Source organism: Stenella coeruleoalba (assembly GCF_951394435.1).
Source record: "Stenella coeruleoalba genome assembly, chromosome: 4".
In the NCBI taxonomy this organism is placed as follows: domain Eukaryota; kingdom Metazoa; phylum Chordata; class Mammalia; order Artiodactyla; family Delphinidae; genus Stenella; species Stenella coeruleoalba.
Genome location: NC_137149.1, coordinates 44,630,262 through 44,638,620, shown reverse-complemented (window position 1 = coordinate 44,638,620; position 8,359 = coordinate 44,630,262). Strand labels below are relative to the sequence as shown.

The 8,359-nt window shown below is 43.1% G+C and overlaps 1 protein-coding gene across 1 annotated transcript in view; it reads left to right on the top strand.

The window, feature by feature from the left end:
* The window catches only part of FAM184B (family with sequence similarity 184 member B), a gene marked incomplete at its 5' end in the record, with an annotated part of 110,934 nt that overhangs the window by 563 nt on the left and 102,012 nt on the right, over positions 1-8,359 (top strand).

Here is an 8,359-nt window from a genome sequence, read left to right as displayed (position 1 = left end):
TCTTTTGGCTACCTTTTGTATGTGATATTTTCCATCTCTTTATATTTAATCTTTCTGTAAGTTTTATTTTAGTTGTATCTCTGATAGGTGAATTTAATCCATGTGCGTTTACTGTGATAACTAACATATTGGACTTATTCTTCCATCATATTTTGTGTTTTTCATTTACCATCCTAGATTAGTTAAATGATCTATATTCCCTCATTTTCACTGCTGGTTTGAGTGCTTCTGGCATTATTCCTATTCTTCTCAGCCTTGTCTTTTATTTTTCCACATACATTTTTTTTTTTTTTCTTGCGGTACGCGGGCCTCTCACTGTTGTGGCCTCTCCTGTTGCTCAGCACAGGTTCTGGACGCGCAGGCCCTGTGGCCATGGCTCACGGGCCCAGCCACTCCGCAGCATGTGGGATCTTCCCGGACTGGGGCATGAATCCGTGTCCCCTGCATCAGCAGGCGGACTCTCAACCACTGCGTCACCAGGGAAGCCCCTCCACATACGTATTTAACTATAATTTTTCTAACAAAGTTATCACATAATTCTTTCTCCCTACAAAAGAGCTTTGCATACTTTACCCATTTAACAGCCCTCCCCTTTCCCATCTTGTCATTGTTGTCTAAAGTTTTTTACCTTTTAAAATTTACAATCGCTTTTATACTTGAGTTCATTAAATTTACTGACATTTCACCAATTCTTCTACTCCCTATTTTTTTTCTTGAATCTACAGCCTTCTCTTTCGGTTCACTTTTCTTCTAGCTGAAGTTCATCATTTAATAGTTCTTTCTGTAGGGGTCTTGGTGGGGTAAGAAATTCTTTGTATATTTGAAAATGTCTGTATTTTGCCCTCACTGTTGGATGGTTGTTTACTTGGGTATAAAATTCTAGTGATGGGACTTCCCTGGTGGTGCAGTGGTTAAGAATCCGCCTGCCAATGCAGGGGACATGGGGTCAATCCCTGGTCCGGGAAGATCCCCCCACATGCTGTAGAGCAACTAAACCCGTGCGCCTCAACTACTGAGCCTGTGCTCTAGAGACTGCGCATGCCACAACTACTGAAGCCCACACACCTAGAGCCCGTGCTCTGCAAGAGAAGCCACCACAATGAGAAGCACATGCACCCCAATGAAGAGTGGCCCCCGCTTGCTGCAACTAGAGAAAGCCCACGCACAGCAACGAAGGCCCAACACACCCCAAAATAGATAAATAAAATAAATAAATTAAAAAAAATTTCTAGTGAACAGCTATTTTCTCATAGCACAGTGTTGATAGTGTTCTATTGTCTTCAGATACTAATTGCTGCTGGTAAAAATCCTACTGCCAATCAAATTTTCATTCCTTTGTAGATAATCTGCCTTTTCTATTGGTAGCATTTGTATATGTGTATTTTGACGTTTAGCAGTTTCATTAGAACTCTCTAGTTGGTAGTGAATGTACTTTCTATTGAAGACTCAGGTGCTCTCTTTAATTCTGGAAAATTATCAATGATTTTGTGTTCAGATATTGTTTCTCTGTCATTGCCTCCATTCAGTTTTCTGCAACTGCCATTAGGTGAGTTAAGGTCGCCTCTCCATCCATATCCTAAAATGTTATTAAAGATCTTTTTGTCTCTATTGTATCCTGGTGAATTCCTTAATCCTGTCTTCCTATTTCCCAATCCTCTAAATAATATGTCCAATCCAGAGTTTTTCCCATCTATTAAGTTTTATTTATTTTTAACATTTATTTATTTATTTATTTTTGTCTGTGTTGGGTCTTCGTTGCTGCACGCGGGCTTTCTCTAGTTCTGGAGAACTGGGGCTACTCTCTGTTGCGGTGTGCGAGCTTCTCATTGTGGTGGCTTCTCTTGTTGCAGAGCACGGGCTCTAGGGGAATGGGCTTCAGTAGTTGTGGCATGCAGGCTCAGTAGTTGTGGCTCGTGGGCTCTAGAGCACAGGCTCAGTAGTTGTGGCGCACGGGCTTAGTTGCTCTGAGGCATGTGGGATCTTCCCGGACCAGGGATCGAACATTTGTCCCCTGCATTGGCAGGCAGATTCTTAACCACTGCGCCACCAGGGAAGCCCCATCTATTAAGTTTTAGAATTACATTTTTCATTTCTAAGATTGCTGTTCTTGCTTCTTTTCCGTCTGATTTTGATAACTTCTTAATTTTTATAGCTTTATTGGAGTATAATTTACATACCATAAAATTCATCTAAACATACAATTCACCATCTTTTAGTAAATTTACAGAGTTGCTGCTCCATAACCATAATCCAGTTTTAGGACATTTCTATCACCATCCTTTGTATCCATTTGTAGTCAGTCCCTGTTCCTACCCCAATGCCAGGCAACCACTGATCTACTTTCTGTCTTCATAAATTTATCCTTTCCATTTATAGCAGTGAAATGATACAACATGTATTTCCATCTGGCTTTTTTCACTTAGTTGCTAAATCTCAGCATCATGTTTTTGAGGTTCATCAATTGTTGTAGCATATGCCATTCATTCATTGCCTTTTATTACTCAGTAGTATCGCATTGTATGGATACACCATTTTCTGATGATCACATTCGCCAGTTAATAGGCACTTGGATTGTTTCCACCCTGGGGCTATTATGAATCACGCTGCTACAAACATTACATTCCTGCGCACACATTTTTGTTACTCTTGGGTAACAAAATTACTCTTGGGAATGGGATTGTTGGGTTGTATAGTAAATTTATGTTTGACTTTCTAAGAAACTGCCAGATGACTTTCCGAAGTGACTGTACCCTCTTACATTTTCCAGCCTACTTTTCCAGGAGGATCAAGTACCACCCCAGGCACCCAGTTCTCAAATACAGTGAAGTGCACTTCTCCCTTTCCTCCTCTGTGCACTCACTTCCCTCTGATATTTCCTCTCCTGAAATGACTTCATCTCTATACGTTGAATTCTACTTATCTTTTAAGTCTCACTTCCCCCAAGAAAAATCTTTGAAAAAAATCTCACTTTTGTAATTAATCATGTATTCATTAATCACTAATTGTATACTCGTTATTTCTTTCTTATTAATCTGTTTTTCCAGAAGTTTGTACAATGTCTGCCACATAGTAGACCCTCAGTAAGCTTGTTAAATTTAAAGTTTCTGCCTACGGATTTGGTTAATATTTCTTTCATCATGCTTATCCATCTGATATTATAGTTGATTTGTATATAGTATGTCCCTTAAGATAATAAGCTCCTTAATTTATTCACAATCCTTTGCACCTGGTAAACACTCATTATGTGGGGTTTTGGGGGGGTTGTTTTTTATATTTATTTTTGGCTGTGTTGGGTCTTTGTTGCTGCACACAGGCTTTCTCTAGTTGTGGTGAGTGGGGACTACTCTTCGTTGTGGTGCACGGGCTTCTCATTGCTGTGGCTTTTCTTGTTGCAGAGCATGGGCTCTAGGCACGTGGGCTCAGTAGTTGTGGCTCGTGGCCTCTAGAGCGCAGGCTCAGTAGCTGTGGTGCACAGGTTTAGTTGCTCTGCGCCATGTGGGATCTTCCCAGACCAGGGCTCGAGCCCATGTCCCCTGCATTGGCAGGCAGATTCTCAACCACTGCGCCACCAGGGGCGCCCTCATTATGTGTTAGTGTAGCAAATAAATATTCATTTATATGGTGGTCCAAAGTCCAGGATGCACATTAAAATCACCTGGAGAGATTTTAAAAACACACCAGTGAGACGATAACTAAATGCAATGCCTGATCCTAGACTGGGTTGTATCCTGGAGGTAAAAATGCTACAAGGAGATGATTGGGTCAGTTGACAAATTGAATATGATGATAGAGAAAATTAAAGTATTCGTATCAATGTTAAAGCTCCTGGCGTTGACAAGTATACCATGGCTGTGCAAGAAAAATATCCTATTCTAAGAAAATGCACCTTGAACTTATTTTTAAGGAGGTGAGTGTGATGTCTTACTCTCAAAGAATTTTATTTTATAAATAAAATAGAGAAAATAAAAATAGAGAGCAAATGATAAAACAAATGGGACAGAATGTTAAGAATAGGTAAATGGTATGTGATGTTCTTTGTACTATTCTTTTTCTGGCAGTTTTTTTCCTAAGTTTGAAATTATTTCTAAATAAAAGTTAGAAACAAACAAAAGGAATACAATGCCCGGGCTCCATCTCAGAAGGAGAGGAGAGAGAGGTGACAGGCACTGCTATTTTCTGAAGCCCCTTAAGATCTCTAATGTTCACACATTGTTGAGAACCACCAGTTTAGAACAACTAAAGGTTTAAACAGTAGAGTGGGCACAGAGGAGTTAATTGGGAGAACAGGAGGTTCCAAATCCATTTCCCCTTAAAGTCTGTGAGATGCTTTGGTCTTGAAAGCATCAGGCATGTTTGCCCAGCCCTGTCCCTGGGCCCGTTCAGCCAGTCCCTGCTTTTGCACCTGCCCAGAAATCTCCAGCTGATTTTTCCTTTTGTAGGTCTCTCCACATCCTCATATCCAGAAGCGTTAGCATCCCTCATACCCAGAGATTCCCCAATTCCCATTTTCAAGGTGGGGTGGCGTGTCTTGCTCCCCAGATACAAGTTTAGCCAAGACCCTTTTATATTAGAACATGAAAATGAGGGGGAAAGCACGTGTTCCCTCTCCATAAAGCCTCCCTTGAACTGAAGGCTGACTCTTGGGAGCCCAGCCCACAAGCATGACTCCATATACCCGTGGGACAACCTCTCATCTGGAGCAGTTTGAGGAAAAGTACCCAGGAGGCAATGAGAGTCCTCTTAGTGCCAGAAGCTGCCAAGCTGAAAGTATAAGAAGTAAGATAACCCCGACAGACCCTCTCCGTCACCCTTCCTAAATGACGTCTGCCAGGATCTCGGAAGACCCTATAAGGGCTACGGTGGAATCAAGTGCCTGCAACTTCTGCACATTAGTAACGCCTTATGATTCCCTAGTATTTGTGTCCTTTGCACAGCCTTTGACATACTTACTCATACTCTGTGTGCACAGCAGTTCTGCATGGCAAGGAGACGAGCACCATCTCTAATTGAGAGAATTAATATCTGAGACCCAAGAAAGGGCCAGTATTCTTGCCTGACGTCACATTAAGATGTAGTGACAGAACCAGGGCATCCAGAACCCAGTGTTAGGTGTGTGTGTGAGGGTGATGCTTCTTCCCTGGTCATCCTTGTGTTTCCGTAACCTCTCTCAATCATCTTTAGTGCTCTTTCCCAGGTGAGGGGAAATGTAGATCTAAGCAGTGAGGCTGAGGGCCGGAGCTGGGTCTGCAGAGCTCTTTCCTCTTTCTCCCTTGTTTCTTATGGAGTGATCTGCCCATAGAAGCACACATTCTTCTCTGTCAGCCGTGCCGTCGATTTTACAGGGGTAGGTGCGGTTCCGGGAGGAAGAAATGCCCTGGCCCAGTATTGTGACTAGGTGGGTAAATATCAGGAATGCAGCCTGCCCGTGGGTATGTCACATTCTTTAATATTATATCGGTAATGTGTTATTTTGGTCTCAAAACAGCCTCACGCCTTGGTCTTGTATTTCAATTAGTTCGTTGGAGAAGAAGGATTTTGTTTATTGGGCTTTCCTAAAGACCCACCACACAGATCTTAGGATGAATTCCGTTTTGAGGAATTTGGTAAAGTGTTATAGTAAAAACGAATTCTGTCACTGGGAGAGCATCCTCACCTGAGAGCAGGGGACCTCTGCGTTGCACTGTAGCACTTATTTGTAGATCCTTCCTTCCTTCCTTCCGTGGGAGGTTCTGGAGTTCAGAGTCACCACTCCCAGCACAGTAGCACAACCAGACCAAGCGAACTGTGTCTCCCCACGTTCCAGAACCTTACTGAGGTCTATGGAGACACATTAGCGGGGACAGTCATATTGGATGTTGAGGGGAGAGAGTGGATTGTTTAGGGATGGGGTAGGGGGACTGCTGGTATGGAGAATAGACCCTGAGTATAAAATCAGAAATATTAAGGAAAAGAATTATAATTTCTACTCCAGGTTATCTTTTAAATGAATTTAAACTTGATTTATCTCTAGAGGGGTGCTTCTTACTCTTATTTATATTAATAAATATAAAAGAAAATTAAATGTGAATAAAAATGAGGTCACCTGGAGACCTAACAATTTGGGGGTTACTCTTGGAACGCTCTTACTCGTGATCCCTGGATGGCTGATATCAGCTAAAATGCTACCTCTTCAGAGAGACTTTTCTGACTTTCCAATCCAAAGGGGCCAACCTGCTTTATCTGTAATTGAGAAAAATAGTCCTTTCTTCCTTGGTGATTTGTTGTGAGGGTTCACTAACTTAAGGAATGTAAGTGGAGCATCTCACCCGGCAGAGGGACTATTGTAAGCCTGATAGATGTTGCTTTCCCTTCTCTTGCTGAGCTAGAAGAATTGCAGAGGGGCAGGACCACTGCCCAGTTGTCAAAACCGGCAACTAGGAACAAAGCCAGGCCTTCTCTGGACTGGGAGGCCAGGGCAGTGTCCCGGGCAGTAGGAGTGACGCTTACTGCCACACGAGTCCCCAGCAGCAGGCTGCCACTTGAGCCCTGTGTTCTTATGGCTTGAAGTTGTGGAAGTTTCATTGCACCCACTGACTCCCTTAGTTTCTCTGAAAATACCCTCCTGCCTGCAGGAGGCTGCGTAGGGACAGATGTTTAAACAGTTCCATACCAGTTTGCTTTAGGATTCTAGATTTGAAAACTGCAGATCTGTTTTAACAGGCCCTCTCTGTTGGAATCTTTTAGTTTAACAAAGTGACGCATAGGGTGTACAGACAGCTATCTCACAGAAATCTTTTTGCCATCAAACAGGATGAAGTACACCTTAAATTGGGTGTCTTTGAACCCTACTAAGATGCCTCTACTTTTGCGTAACCATTCTGATCTCTGCACTTCCCCCCGGCCTTGCTCCAATCCTTTCTCCACACAGCAGCCAGAGCGATACTAAAATTGAATCATGCCCTCCTACACTGCTGTAGAATGTTGCAGCTGCTTTGGAAAACAGTCTGGTGAGTCCTCAAGTAATTAACAGAGAGTTATCATATGAGCCAGAAATTCCATGCCTAGGTATAAACCCAAGAGAAATTAACTTGTACACAGTATTCAGAGCAACATTATTCATAATAGCCAAAAAGCCGGAAATAAATGAAATGTCCATCAACCGAAGACTGGATAAATAAAATATGGTACAAAGTACAATGGGGGTAGTGACTGAGGGGTGCAAGGTTTCTCTCTGAGTCATGAGAATATTCTTCAGTTGACTCTAGTGATAGTGACACAACTCTGTGAATATACTGAAAGCCATTGAATTGTACAGTTTAAATGGGTGAATTGTATGGTCTCAAGAATTATATCTCAGTTAAGCTGTTAACATTAAGAGAAACGAAGACAAACTGAATTTTCTCCTGTTTGAATCCAGTTCTGAAGCAAGTCCTGATGACTTTACCCCATAAACGCAATGAGTCAGTCCACCTCCCTTCTGCATTTCTGCCTCTGCCCTAGTCCAAGCCTCCTTCCCCTCTGGCCCCCAACCCCTGCTGCGGCCTCCTCGTGGTCTACCCTTGCCCCGCTCACAGCGGCAAGAATTATCTTATACAGTATAAACCAGAGCATGCCATTCTTCCGTTTAGAACCCACAAATGGCTTCTCATTTCACTTGGAATAAAATGGGTTCACCTAAAGTAAATTCTTTAATATGGTCCCTTGAGGTGGCTGCTGTCTACTTCTCAGCATCATCTCCTTGGCCACACTGGCCTTCTTTCAGGCTTTCAGATGTGCCAGGCTTTTGCCACCTGGAGCCTTTGTCCTCGTGGTTTCTTCAGCCTGCTCCTGGCTTGGTTCAAATGTCTTCAGGGAGGGCCTCCTTGCTCACCTAGACCATGAGATCTCCTCAGCTGCATCTGCTGTTTCCATTTTTCTCCTCTATCTGTTAATCTATTTATGGCCTCCTCTTCCCCACTAAGGAAGTTCCTTGAGGGCAGAAATTTCTGTCTGCTCTGTTCTCTCCTATACCCCCTGGTGCCTAGAACAGTGCCTGGTTAGTGATCAGTGCCCAGCAAGTGTTCGTGGATGGACTAAATGAACAAAACCCTTCCTGGACCTCCCGCGGCTCCTAGGATAAAATAGCACATTTCAAACACAGCCTAGGTACAGGCGTCTTATGGGAGAGTGGGAAGGCTCCTTTCTCAAGGCCAGAACTCAGGAGGTGCTAGCATCTAATTTCTAGTTTTCTGAGCACAGTGGAGAACTGGCATATCTGACAAATAAGTGGACATCCCCCATGCCCTCCCAGGCCAACATCTGGCTTAGTCACTCCCAGCACCTGACCACAGACACAGGGTTGGACCAAACTTGGTGCCTCCATGTGGTCAGATCCACATTC